The following is a 14,831-nucleotide window of genomic DNA, read 5'->3' as shown; positions in this document are numbered from 1 at the left end:
AAGGCTTGAGAAGTCAATTAGTGAAACCCTTACCTTCAGGTGAATGTCTAAACTAGAGGACGGGCATTGGCGGCGGGGAAAGGAGTTCATACATGAACACTGAGGAGGAGGCAGAGAGCTCAGGACACATGAGCTTAGAATAAGTTAAGAAGCCTGCAATAAATCAGACAGAGGACAGACATCTTCCAAGAGAACACATTCTTGATTTCTGAGGATGAGGGGAGTGGAACACCAGAAGGGGGATGCAGAGAGTGGAACAATAGAAACAAAGAAAACATAGCCTAAAGAAAATATTATCAAGTAGCCTAGCCAGTCACAATGTAACACCAGTCACAATGCCTCCCGATTTCTCCATGACTGGGGTTAACAGCAGCCCAGGACATTTTTAAATGTTAGTAAGACATCTTATCACACTGGAATGGCAAGCCACATCTGGCTTTTTTTGGAAGAAAAATACTAAGTAGAAAATATTCTGTATACCACAATTTTGGGGGGCTGCTGGGAAGAGCCAACTCTCCAAAGAGGATGTTGAGGGGTGCCTGGGTGGCCCAGTCATTAAGTGTCTGCCTTGGGCTCAGGCCATTATCCCAGGATGCTGGGATTGAGCCCCACATCATCCATCATCATCATCAGGCTCTCTGCTCAGCGGGGAACCTGCTTCTCCCTCTCCCACTCCCCCCTGCTTATGTTCCCTCTCTCACTATGTGTCTCTCTGTCAAATAAAGAAATAAAATCTTTAAAAACACAAAAACAAAACAAAGAGGATGCTGAGCTGTGACCAAAAAAGCCACGCTGTGGGGTGGGGTGCGGAGCCCCTAGCAAGGCCTTGGTAAGGGACCCCATGGGGGAGGGGCATCTCCCTGGGGGTGGTGCCTGGGAGATGGATCTCTACAGAAAGAGCCAAACTGGAGGCAGCACGTGGTATGGGGACTCCCGCCTGATTATGGGGTTGGTTACTCAGTAAACTACACGGATATTTACCTAGCATTTCTGGGAAACTACTGCAAACTCAGGAACCCAGAAGGAGCATTTCCAGAGAGAGGCAAATGCCAAACTCTTCTGGGCATGGAAAATGGGGCAATGTCAGCTGGAGATCCTCTTGCTCGGCTGACTGTCCTTGGATTCAGCTCAAAACCTCAGCCCCAACCCCTACCCACATCCTCATTTGCTTCCCTCTCCCTGCTTGCTTGCCATTCTCCCTACCTCCATCTGCTGTGTGACTTTTGGCAAATCATGTCCCCTCTCCAGGCCTCAAGCCACCTTTGCTTTCTTTTGAAGTTGATAATTGGGCCCTAAGCACAGGTTTTAGCATTTTATACTCCTGGTTTTGTCCTGTTCCCTTTCAGATGTCTCCGTGTTCAGCTTTCAGACAAAATGTTAGACAGCTTCAGGGTAGAAAGCAGGGAATACAGAATATAAATAATGCTTACATTTGACATCCTGTATACGTCAGTTCCTATGACAGGTGTTTTATAAATCTTACATGATGCCTGCAACCACCCTGTGTATATAAATCATTGCTCCCATTTTATGATTGAAGGAACTGAGGTTCAGGGAGGATAAATAACATGCCCAAGGTCATTAGGCGAGGGAGAACTGGAATCTCAGCGATGGTCTTAATCTGAGGGCTGTGGTTTCAGATTAGCATTACTCCATGTAGCTTCAACAGGTCAAATAAAAACCCCTGGATGGAAGTTCAGGGAGCAGTAGTCCATGTGGCCGGCCCTAGGCGTTGGTGGTATAGTGGTGAGCATAGCTGCCTTCCATGTGGCCGGCCCTAGGTAGGTAGGGAGGTCCGTTTAGGGAAGTGTGCGGTAGGGGCTGACACCCTGTGCTGTGAGAAAAGCTAACTGAGTCTCTTCCTATTGGGTGTTCCCACCTCAGACTACTGAGAGCTGGACTGGGGCAGGTATCTGCGGGATCGGAATAGAGAGAGAGGGGTGGTCCTGGGCTGGTCTTCAGGGGCTTGGGAGGCTGCTGCCACTGCTCCTGGAGAGACTGTGTATGTGTATGTGTTGGGGAGGGGCGGTGAATGGGGGCTTCTTCACTTTCTGGGATGGCCTAAACATCCTCCCCCCCCCCCCCAACGAAACTGGTTTTCCAGGGCTCTGGAAGAACCTGGTCTGGGTGTTGGGGTGGGGCTGGGGGTACTTTCCAGCTGGGATAGCATTGTGGTGCCTTGGCATTAGACTCAACTCTAGGAACCTTTTGGATCCCTAAGCTTCAGCTACCTTGCACAGTTGTCTCTATTAACTGACTCAGCGGAGTGTAAGAATTTCAACTGGAGCCCTGACTTTTGCCCTTCCCAGGGTGGGTCATCACAGGAGGCTTGGAGATCTGGTAAGTCATTGGCTCACAGCAGGCAGGCAACCCTGACGGCCATCTCATCCAAATGTTTGACCATGAGGGTGAGGGAGGAATGTGAAGTCCTGAAAGGGAGCAGGACCTGCCAAAGATCACACAGCAGCCAATGCTGTCCCCACCAAGTATCTGGCACTCCCCTTGGCACCGAGGACACAGTTAAGTCTCCTTCTTCAAAACTTGCAGCCTAATGCTTGGTAGCCCACTGAGAGAAGTGTCAGGGTTAAAAGAGAGGTTCAGACTTGGAACACTGGGGGTTTAGAAAGGCAGGGGTACGGACCCCTACAGGCTTCACTGAAGATGTATAGCTGGTTTTGGAGCTGGACTTAAAAGGAGCAACATTTTAGCTGATACAAAGGGGTAAAAGACTTTGTGGCTGAGAAAGCATGAGCTGCCTCACCTAAGGACGCGAATGAATTGCCCTGCAGACTGGCCCATGGGGGTGGAGTGGAGTCTGATGAGCTGCAGTCTAAGCCCGGGCTAGGACCTGAGGTCAGGACTGTTGCTTTGTGAGCACACAGTAGTCACAGACGTGCAGGCCACAGGGATACAAGGGCCCCAGCGGACGAGGCGGGGGGATCGCAGGACACCAGGGCTGGGAGATTCTTAGCAGTATGGGTGGGGACTGCTAAGCTCTCCTACCCCCCCGGGCCGAGGCTGTTTCCTTCAGTCCAAGTTACACGCGTGCACAGAAAACCTCGGTCCCCACTTCCCTCGATGAGGACCCAGGCCGAGGCTGAGGTCCGCCCAGCCAAGGGGAAGAGATTACTCCCCGCTAGCTGGCTTCCCGCCCCAGGTTTCACGGCGGTGCGCACTCCTTCTCCATTGAAGCAGCTTCCCTCCTACTCCCCCACGGCTCCTAAACCCGCCACGGGTCCGGGACAGGACGGAGACGTCCTTCGCTATAGAACTTAGGTGGCTGCGAGCCCTCCCCTGCTGCTGTGATGCAAATCCGCTCCGGATTTATTCTCGGGCGTCCTTTCCGTAAAGTGCGACGCACCCGGCGCCAGCACTTGTCTGGAAGGGCCTCCTCCCGCCCTGACCCAAGGGCGCCCGGGCCTTGAACGGGGCGGGGGGAGGGGACGGTACTTTCCCCAGCCAAGGAAGCAGCCCGGGGGCGGGGTGGCGATGGGAGCCCGGGAATGGGGCGGCCACCTCCCTAAACCTGGGGGCGGGGCTGTAATTAATCGCGCGGGGGGGAGGGGCTAAGGGTGGGAAGCCGGAAGCCGCGGTGTGGAAGACCCGAGATGCAGAGTGGGAGCCACCGAGAGCCTGACTGGGAGTGTGGGGGTGGGAGCACCTTGGGCAGGTAGAGCCCCTGGTCCCCAGATCTGGGCCGGAGCTTTTGGTAGAGAGATTAGAGGTGTAGGGTTGGAGAGCGTTGGGGGTGGAGCGAGGGGGAATCCTCCGGCCTAGGAGGGGCTACCCCAAACCTGAGCGCGGCTTGGGCACCTCACTTGTTCTCTGGTGTCTGTCTGGTCTCTGTACAGTTGTGGTTTGTGATCTGAGAACGATTTCTAGCGATCCTTGTCCTCATCTCGATCCCTATCCTCCAAGCTGTAGTTTGGAGACCTCAGAGGCCCGGGAGCCTGAGGCTACTAGGAACTAGATGGATGTGGGAGTGGGGGTGCTCGGTGCACTCCCAGGAGCTCCAGATTCAGGAAACTGCAGGATTGGTGTGAGCAGTTTATATAAAATGCTATCCAAATCAGCATGTATACATAGGCATAGAGAAATGGTATTTACTGAGTGCCTACTGCAAGCCAGATCAGGGGTATTCACCAAATTGACAAAAAGAAGAGTGATTTTTACTTCTTTCTCGGTACTTTTACAATCAGAAAAGAACAATGCAGGTCTTTTTATTGAAGAAAAAAAAAAAAATAGACCTGGTTTCAGCACTGCTAAGCCACTGATTTGGCCTTGGAAATGTTACTTTAACTTCTGCAAGCCTCAGTTTTCGTATCCAAAGATGAGGATAATAATAGGAGAACCTAGGCACAGGGTTTGCTGTGAAGATTAAATGAGTTACAAGCATCAAAGGTGCTTGAAACAGTGCTCACACTAAGTGGCAACAATGAGGACACTTAGTTTGGGAGTGTGTGTGTTGGGAATGTGGGAGCAAAAAGCCTTCTGGAAGAATGGAAATCTGAGCTAACTCTTAAAATATGAAAAGGAACTAGTCAGTGGGAAAGGGAGGAAGAGAAGGACATTAATGACAGGAATGACATGAGCAAAAACAGGCTGGTGAGAAACAGGACAGTGAATAAGGGAAACTACAGACAGGAGGTGGGGAATGGAGATGAGGTTAGAAAGGTAAGCCTGGACCAAACTGGAGCAAGGGGCGGGGATTAAATTTACTGAGACTGGTTTTCTGAGAGCTATTGAGGGGTCTTCAGCAGCAGCAGAAGGAAAGAGCCTCCCTGTGGGGCAGGGTGAAGTCTGGGAGACATGTGAAGAGGTGGATAATGATGTGAACTACAGCAGGAAGCCCTGGAATGGAAAGAAATGTGGATTTGAGAGATGGGAATGACAGGACTTAGTGACAGATGGATTGAATGGGAGACAAGGAGATGTGAGGACCTTATCCTGGTTTCCAACTTGGGTCCCCTGGGTGGTGCAGCAGGAAGGGTAACACATTTGAGGGGAAGCTGAATTCAGTTTTGGACATGCCTGTGACCACACCCCTGGACAGACCCTCAATAATTGGGGTCCTGCCATCCCACCTGGCAATTACTCTGTCCAGAAGATGGGAGAGGTATCATTAGCCACCACTGGCTGTCTGTTCCCTGGCTGCGGCTGGCTGGAGGTCTGGGTGGGGAGGTTGGCGGGGGGCGAGGGGGGGGTGCTGCCACCACTGGGCTGGGCCTAGGGAGTATTCTTGTGGCTCTGGGCTGGCTGGCAGTTTCTTTGGGTACAATCGTGTTACAGAAGCCTGGTAAGGTTGTCAGGTCCCAGGATGGGGATAGTTCTCTGTGCTGCTTACTGTCTCCATTTTAGAGCTGAGGAAACTGAGGTTCAGGAATTGAGTGGCAGAGCCAGAGAGGGAACCAAGGTCTGTGGGATATCTTCTCACAATACCTGCTGCCACATCATCACTAGTGACATTTGCTCCAAGAGGGGCAAGGGAAGTACCCAGAGCCACGGCTCCTTGTGGGAGAAATGTAATCTGGAGCGGTAGTGAGGCTCAGGGAAGGAGGCAGGGAAAGCTTCCTGGAGGTAGTGCCATTTGTGTTGTCATAAAAGCATTATCTTGTTCTCTGTCTCCCAGGTCAGCAATCATTGGCAATTAGCCATTGCCTGCAGTGAGGGAGACCTTGTCTTCTGATGGCCCTCTAGGCAGACTGTGTCCACAGAACCTCAAATAGTGGTAGGCTAGAATTCTTGGAGGCATTTCAGGCCTACAATGGGGGCACTTTTACTTACCTCTGGCACCCATCAGCCTGGGCATCCCTTCTGCCCTGGCACTCCATTGGCAGCTGGAAGCCCAAGGCCTACCCATTTTCATATCAGGGTTCAGCACAAGTTTATGGTCCATTCCCAGGTTTTGTTTTACTTAAAAAAAAAAAAAAAAGAAGGAAGCATCATATGAGGAAGTGATGGATTCTTTCAAATGGTGGACCGGCAAATACAAGAAAAACTGATCTTTCTTTCTTTCTTTCTTTTTTTTTTTTTTTTTAAAGATTTTATTTATTTGACAGAGAGAAATCACAAGTAGTCAGAGAGGCAGGCAGAGAGAGAGAGGGAAGCAGGCTCCCTGCTGAGCAGAGATCCCGATGCGGGACTCGATCCCAGGACCCTGACTGAGATCATGACCTGAGCCGAAGGCAGCGGCTTAACCCACTGAGCCACCCAGGTGCCCCGAAAAACTGATCTTTCTGTGAATGATGGGGGAAATGCTGTAAGACACAAAAAGTGTTGCTAACCCTCTTGTGTCACCCACCAAGTGTTTCTCCACAGGTGTCCAAATGGCTGAAATAGTAAGTGGGTGGCCAAATTCTTGGGAGCTAAGAAGGGGTTACTTTCAAAGTAATGTTTAAGTAATATTTGATCATTGTGGAAAATATATGCAAGTAAGAAGAAAAAATATATAAAGCATCTATCGTGGAGAGATAAATGCTACCAGCATTTTTAATATATTTATCTTTTTCATTTCTGGGCATATGTGGCTTTCTTTTACATGGTTAATATACTGTGTAGACAGTTTTGTATCATGCTTTCTTACTCGACAAATTGATACAAATTATCCCATATCATTTAATGACTGCATATTCTTCTATATGGAGCTACATTTTACCAAACCCTAATCCTTACACATATAGATTTTCTTTCTTTCCTCCTTCTTTTCCGTCTGTCTTCTTTGCTTTCTTTTTTACTATTATTAAAACTCTGTGGTGAAAATCTTGGTGCCTAAATCTTTTTTAAAAAAATTGTTTATTTATTTGAGAGAAAGAGCGTGTGTGCACAAGTGGGGTGAGGGGCAGAAGGAGAGAGAGAATCCTGAAGCAGATTCCCCACTGAGCCCAGAGCCTGGCATGGTGCTCATCCCAGGATCCTGAGATCATGACCTGAGCTGATATCAACAATCAGCTCCTCAACTGGCTGAGCTGCCTGGGTGCCCCCTTGGTGCCTAAATCTTTGCCCATATTTTGGATTACATTTTTTTGCAAATTTTTCTAGAAGTTAAATTACTGGGTGAGAGGTTCAAAATATTTTTTGAGATCTTGATATGTATTTCCAAAATGCTTTCCAGAAAGAAAGTTTCCACCGATTATACTCCAGCACCCTGATAGAGGTATTAAAACTAAAAAAAAATCTTGGGGCACCTGGGTGTCTCAGTTGTGGTTGTGATCTCAGGGTCCTGAGATCAAGCCCTGCCTTGGGCTCCCTGCTCTCTATGGGGCGTCTGCTTCTCCCTTTCCTCTTGCCTTCCCCGCACTCTTACTCTCTCAAATTAAAAAAAAACAAAAACAAAAACAAAAAAAACCTTTAAAAATAAAATTCTTGCTAATTTGATAAGTAAAAAATGGAATCTCAGTTTTTTGGTGCTGAGTAGTTTCTTGGAGGCCAGAGCAACGTGGGTCTACTAGGTCAATGACTTGGTCCATTTGGACTGGTGAATTCATCTACAGATCAGACTGTCTCCTTCACTAAATTGGTAGGGTTTGGCTATTGTGAATATTTATTGTTTTTACCTGCCTGGAATTCTCTCTTCCTTTGGTTTGCAGTCTCCCAATTTTTTGTTGGAATATCCCTCCTCCATTTTGATCCATGTACTTCAAATGGGCTTCCCTTCCCCCACTCTGCCCAATTCCAGGGATGGTCATTGAGACCTGGCCGCCCAACCAATCATCACAGTAATTGGTTCAGTGATGAGAATTTCTAGTCCCTTTGACACCACCGCCTCCCCCCGCCCCCATCCCACCCCATGACTATAACTTTGTCATCTGGCTTTGGAGTCAGAATTGGTTTTAAATCTGGGCTTTGGCCCTGATTGGGGGATTATTTGCCATTTTATATAGGGTGGCCAGAAGAGAACTCATTGGTAAAGTGATATTTAAATAGAGACCCACAAGAAGAGAGGAAGCAAGCTCTGCCTGTACTGGGGGAAGAATGTTTCAGGCAGAGGGTAGAGCAAGTGTGAAGACTCAGAAGTGGGAGTGTGAGGGCACCTGGGTGGCTCAGTGTGTTAAAGCCTCTGCCTTTGGCTCAGGTCATGATCTCGGGGTCCTGGAATCGAGCCCCACAATGGGCTCTCTGCTTGGCAGATAGCCTGCTTCCTCTTCTCTCTCTTTCTGCCTCTCTGCCTACTTGTGATCTCTGTCAAATAAATTAATAAAAATCTTAAAAAAAAAAAAGAACTGGGAGTATGTGGGATATATTTAAAGACCAATAAGGAGGCCAGTGGCTGAAATGATGAATTCATCCCCTGGGAGCCTCAGTTTCTCATCTGAAAAATGTCAATGATAATAGTATCTGTATTTAATTAATTTATTTATTTTTAAGATTTTATTTATTCATTTGGCAGACAGAGATCACAAGCAGGCAGAGAGGCAGCCAGAGATAGAAGAAAGGAAGCAGGCTCCCCGCCAAGCAGAGAGCCGGACGTGGGGCTCGATCCCAGGACTCTGGGATCATGACCTGAGCCGAAGGCAGAGGCTTCAACGCACTGAGCCACCCAGGTGCCCCTAGTATCTGTATTTTAGAGTGGTTGTGTTGAGTAAAGGGGATAATACTTAGCACAATTCCCGGACTTTGCAAGCTATTGTTATTAAGATGTTGGCTCTGTCTTCAACCTTGTTGGCTTTTTTTTTGTGTGTATGTGACTTGTGCTTCTCCTTCCAACCCAGTTCCCTTCCTCTGATTCATGCTCCTGTTAGCCTGTTAGCCTATGATCTTCTACTGCAGTTTGTTCATCTGTCACTCATGATTACCAACACCTACTATATGCTACACTAGGTTATAGGACTTTTTTTTTTTTTTTTTTTTATTTATTTATTTTTTTTTTTTTTAAAGATTTTATTTATTTATTTGACAGAGAGAGATCACAAGTAGGCAGAGAGGCAGACAGAGAGAGAGAGAGAGAGGGAAGCAGGCTCCCCGCTGAGCAGAGAGCCCGATGCGGGCCTCGATCCCAGGACCCTGAGATCATGACCTGAGCCGAAGGCAGCGGCTTAACCCACTGAGCCACCCAGGCGCCCTAGGACTTTTTTTTTTAATATGCCTATTGTCCTGTGGGGGAAAGTGCATCTGTACATTAGTATCCACCATAGAAAGCAAAGCAGGCCCAAGAGAAAAAGGGCTCTGGCAGTTCAGAGATGAGCTCATAGAAGGCTTCCTGGAGAAGGTGGCATTTGGGCTGACTTTTTTTTTTTTTTTAAGAGTTTTATTTATTTATTTGACAGAGAAAGAAATCACAAGTAGGCAGAGAAGCAGGCAGGGGTGGAGGTGGGAGTTGGAAGCAGGCTCCCTGCTGAGCAGAGAGCCCGATGCCAGACTGGATCCCAGCACCCTGAGATCATGACCTGAGCTGAAGGCAGAGGCTTAACCCCCTGAGCCACCCAGACACCCTCGGGCTGACTCTTGAAGAAGGGTTTTTCATGGATGTAGATCAGGTAGAAAGGGCATTCCAGAAGGAAGGAAAAGGTGTGAGCATGGGCACAGAGCCTGGCATGTTCAAGTCACAGGTGGGGAAGGGGGAATGGCCTGGTATGGTACAAGCAGAGTGTGTTGGAGTGGGGACAAAATTTTGAAGGGACTTTATTGTCTGGTTAGGGAGTTCGGACTTACTCTGCCAATGATAGAGAGCCATTAAATATTTTTAGGCAGTGGATGATACTGGTCACAATTGTGTTTTGGAATGATCTGTCTGGCTGTTGAGGTGGAGAGCTGGGAGTCAGCAGGGGCATGGGATGGTAGCGTGGACCCGGGGAAGAGGCCATAACAGCTGCCCTGGTGAGAACTGACAGGACTTTAGGAAAGGAGATGGAGAAGGATGGTAGGCAGAGAGAAACAAGATAGTCTAACTGCTCTCTAAGCAGCATCAGGGAACACACAGGAATTGACCAAATATGGCTACAGTGAAATTGTGCAGTTAACTCTTCTGAAATTGGGCTTTGGGCAATTGAGGTCGGCTATTTTCAGTTCCACCCCACAGAAAGACCTTTGAGAAAGGGGAGATGGATAGGAGTAACACATGTCTGCCCCTGGGCACCTTCCTGTTTTGGCATTTGATAACTGCACGAAACTTCAGCAACTCGGGGCACTGTAGCCGACATCCTGTCCTTTAGGGATCAACTTTCTGAACAGGGATTTCTCAAAGCAGCTTGAATTGAGAGGTGGAGAATTGAGTTTTGGCCCTAGGAATGTCAGGCTTAAAGCTCTGTAAACTTGGAGCAGATAATGCTATGATTCCCACATAATCTTTTCAAAAGGCTGTTTTGACTTTCTAAATGATCCATCTATCTGAAGAAAGAAATCAAATATCACCCAAAATTTGATAATTTGGGGGAATCCTAGATCTGCCATGGTGCCTTTTTTTTTTTTTTTTTTTTTTTAAGATTTTATTTACGGCAGCTGGGTGGCTCAGTTGGTTAAGCATCTCCCTTTAGCTCAGGTCATGATCCCAGGGTCCTGGGATCAAGTCCCGTTGGGATTGGGCTCCCTGCTCAGCAGGAAGCTTGCTTCTCCCTCTCCTCCCTATTGCTGTTCTCTCTCTCTGTCTCTGTCTCGTTCAACTAAATAAATGAAAAATTTTAAAAAATTTTAGCTTTCCTTTTCTTTAAAGATTTTTATTTATTTATTTGATAGAGACACAGCGAGAGAGCGAACACAAGCAAGGAGAGTGGGAGAGGGAGAAGCAGGCTTCCTGCTGAGCAGAGAGCCTGATGTGGGGCTTGATTCCAGGATCCTGGGATCATGACCTGAGCCAAAGGCAGATGCTTAACGACTGAGCCACCCAGGCACCCCTAAATAAATGAAATCTTAAAAAAAAATTTTTTTTTCTTTATTTGGCAGGGAGAGAGAGAGAGAGAGCACAGAGCAACAGGCAGAGGGAGAGGGAGAAGGTTCCCCGCTGAGCAGAGAGCCCTATGATGTGGGACTCAATCCCAGGATCCTAAGATCATGACCTGAGCCAAAGGCAGATGCTTAACTAACTGAGCCACCTAGGCGCCCTGCCAATTCCTTTAAATAAGGAAAGTCAATCCAGACCATGGGCTTCAGGATTTACAGTACCAGCTGGCATAGCATCAGGAGGCCAGGGGGGCTCTGGCCTTAAACATGGGTGACCATTCAATGACCTCCTCCAGTTTTCTCATCCGCAGACAGCAAGGAGTCCTGTGGGCTGACTTTGGGGTAGAGGGAATTGGAGGGAGGGGAGCCAGCAGATGATTATCATAATAGCGCAGCTGAGCGTTTTTTCAGCTACGAGCATTTTTACCCACATTAGCTAATTAACTGACAGTTTGTCCAAGTGGAGATGAGGGATGGTAGGAGACAGGGAGCTCATGCCTGATCACGCTTCCAGGGTCTGCAGGGGACTGATAACGTGACTACGGTAGTAGGGCCAGAGTGTTTGGACAGGGGCTAATGGACAGGAGCTAATTCACAGGCTCTTGGGCCCATGTGCATGATGGTCAGCTGGTTTGCCCGAGACAGTGTGATAAATGCCCCATTCAGTCCAGGAACAGTCACGGTCAGAGAGACCCAGTCAGACACCGTTACTGATCTGATGACAAGTGCACGGGGTATTAGCTGCTTCATCACAGATGTCTTCTCTGGAGAACTGTCTCTGTGTCCAGGAAACTGAATGAGATTCTTCATGGTCAGAGATTGTTGCATATGATTTTTTAAAAAACATTTATTTATTTATTTATTTAATTTAAAATTTTTTTTTTAAGATTTTATTTATTTATTTGACAGAGAGAGATCACAAGTAGGCAGAGAGGCAGGCAGAGAGGGAGGAGGAAACAGGCTCCCTGCTGAGCAGAGAGCCCGACGTGGGACTCGATCCCAGGACCCTGAGATCATGACCTGAGCCGAAGGCAGCGGCTTAACCCACTGAACCACCCAGGCGCCCTGATTTTTTTTTTTTTAAATAGGAAAATTTCACATCAGAACCCAATCAGTGATAAATTTCTGTTTCTATTTACCTTCTATCAGAAAAACCAGAAAGGACACGCGCATTTACAGAAATGAGTGTTGGCACACAGTTCATACTAAATCAGTGTAGGCATCTTATAATTTCACATTTTTAAATTCACTTAAAAATTTTATGTATGTAAAACCTACCTTTTTTTTGTTTTGTTTTGGTGTACATTTCCATGATTTAGATGGTTAAAAAACTTAACCATAAAGGGCTAGATAGTAAATATTTTACGCTTTGTGGATACATAGTCTCTGTCATAAATACTCAACTTTACTTTTAGAATGCTGGAACGTCCGCAGATAATGCATAAATAAATGAGCATGACTTTATTTATGGACACTGAAATTTGGATTTATATAATTTTCATGAGCTATTCTTTTGATTTTTCCCCCAATCATTACAAAATCTCAAAACTATTCTTAGCCTGTGGGCTTTACAAAGACAGGTGGTAGGCTGAATTTAGCCCTTGGGCTATACTTTCTGACCTCTGGCTTTGACCAGGTTTCTCAGCCTTGGCACTATTGACATTTGGGGCCAGATAATTCTTAGCTGTAGGGGCTGTCCTGCTGCAGAATGTTTAGCAGCATCCCTGGCCTCTGCCCAAAGATGCCAATAGCATCCACTCTCCCTTTGAGGTGTGTAAAACCGTATCTAGACATTGCCAAATGTCTCCTAAGGACCAGAATTGCTCCCAGTTAAGAATCACTGGTTTAAACAATTGTGCAGTCATTTAACCACCACCACAATTAAGATACAGAACAGTTCTTGGATGTGAGGGCAATCTGGCTGCGACATCTGTCTCTGCATTCATCACTAGGGTTGACATGGCTGATCTGGCTGACTAGGCGGGTATCCCCTCCCTCCCTCACAGCTCCATGTGTGTCCCTCCTGAAGCTGCCAGAACTCTGTCAAGGAGGAAGACCTTCCCCCAGTGGAGGACAGATCTTCGGTTAAGGGCGTGCTAGTAGCTGCGTTCCCCCGCTAACACCTCTGAACAAGCTCCCAAAATACAGAACAGTTGTATTGTTCCAAAAAAGTGTCCCTTGGGGCACCTGGGTGGCTCAGTGGGTTAAAGCCTCTGCCTTTGGCTCAGGTCGTGATCCCAGTGTCCTGGGATCAAGCCCCACATTGGGCTCTCTGCTCAGCAGGGAGCCTGCTTCCTCCTCCCTCTCTCTCTGCCTGCCTCTCTGCCTACTTGTGATCTCTGTCAATTAAATGAATAAAATCTTAAAAAAAAAAAGTGTCTCTCACGCTACCCTTTTATAGTTAACACCTCCTTCTCTCCCAGTTCATGGTAGTCATTATTTTCTGTTCCTATAATTTTGTATTTTTCTGAATAACATATAAATGGAATCATATAGCCACTCACCTTTCTTGGCTTCTTTTACTCAGCATAATGCATCTGACCTACATTCATATTGTTGAGTGCATCACTAATTTGTTCCTTTTTATTGAGTAGTATTCAGTTATATGGATATACCGCAAGGTGTCCATTCACCAGTTAAAAGATATTTGCATGGTTTCCAGTTTTTTGTGATCATGGATGATCACAAACCTACACTATGTTCTGATTTCATTTGTGTGCATTTTTTTTTTTAAGATTTTATTTACTTATTTGACAGAGAGAGACACAGCAAGAGAGGGAACACAAGCTGGGGGAGCGGGGTGGTGGGAAGCAGGCTCCCCACTGAGCAAGAAGCCTGATGTGGGGCTCGATCCCAGGACCCCGGGATCATGTGTGTGGTTTTTGTAGGAACATATGTCTTCATTTTTCTTCTGTAAACACCCATGAGTATAATTTATGGATCATATGGTAATTGTATGTTTAATTTTTCCAAGGTGACTGTATCATTTTAAATTCCTACCAGCCATGGTTGAGTTTCATTTCTCCAAGTTCTTATCAGCACTCAGTATCGTCAGGTTTTGTTTGTTGGTTTGCCAATCTGATAGGTGTGTAGTGGTGTCTCAGTGTAGGTTTTTTTTTTTTTAAGATTTTATTTATTTATTTGATAGACAGAGATTACAAGTAATCAGAGAGGCAGGCAGGAAGAGAGGAGGAAGCAAGCTCCCCGCTGAGCAGAGAGCCCGATGTGGGGCTCGATCCCAGGACCCCAAGACCATGACCTGAGCCGAAGGTAAAGGCTTTAACCCACTGAGCCACCCAGGCACCCCTCTCAGTGTAGTTTTAATTTGCGTTTCTCTATTCATTAATGGTGTTGAGCATCATTCTATGTGTTACCTGTATCTCCTCTTTGGTGAAGTGTTCATATTTTTGGCCCTTTTTTTTTTTTAAGATTTTTATTTATTTATTTAACAGACAGAGATCACAAGTAGCCAGAGAAGCGGGCAGAGAGAGAGGAGGAAGCAGGCTCCCAGCTGAGCAGAGAGCCCAATGCGGGCCTCGATCCCAGGACCCTGGCCGAAGGCAGAGGCTTTAATCCACTGAGCCACCCAGGCGCCCTTGGCCCATTTTTTTAATGAAGTGGTTTGTCTTCTTATTACTAAGTTCTTTAAGTACTCTAGGTACAAAACCTTTGTTGGATAAGTGATTGGCCAATATTTTCTTTCAGCCCATAGCTTTTCTTTCTTTCTTTCTTTCTTTTTTTTTTAAAGATTTTATTTATTAGAGAGTGAGAGAGGGAACAGAAGCAGAGGGTGTGGGAGAAGGAGAAGCAGATTTCCCGCTGAGCAGGGAGCTTGATGGACCCTGGGATCATGACCTGAGCTGAAGGCAGACACTTAATGACTGAGCCACCCAGGTGCTTTATTTATGTATTTTAAAAGATTTTATTTATTTATTTGACAGAGAGAGATCACAAGTAGG

This window comes from Mustela putorius, unplaced genomic scaffold, assembly GCF_011764305.1.
Source record: "Mustela putorius furo isolate JIRA1106 unplaced genomic scaffold, ASM1176430v1.1 tig00003853_pilon_pilon_pilon, whole genome shotgun sequence".
Taxonomy (NCBI): Eukaryota; Metazoa; Chordata; class Mammalia; order Carnivora; family Mustelidae; genus Mustela; species Mustela putorius.
Note: the sequence above shows the minus strand (reverse complement) of the source record.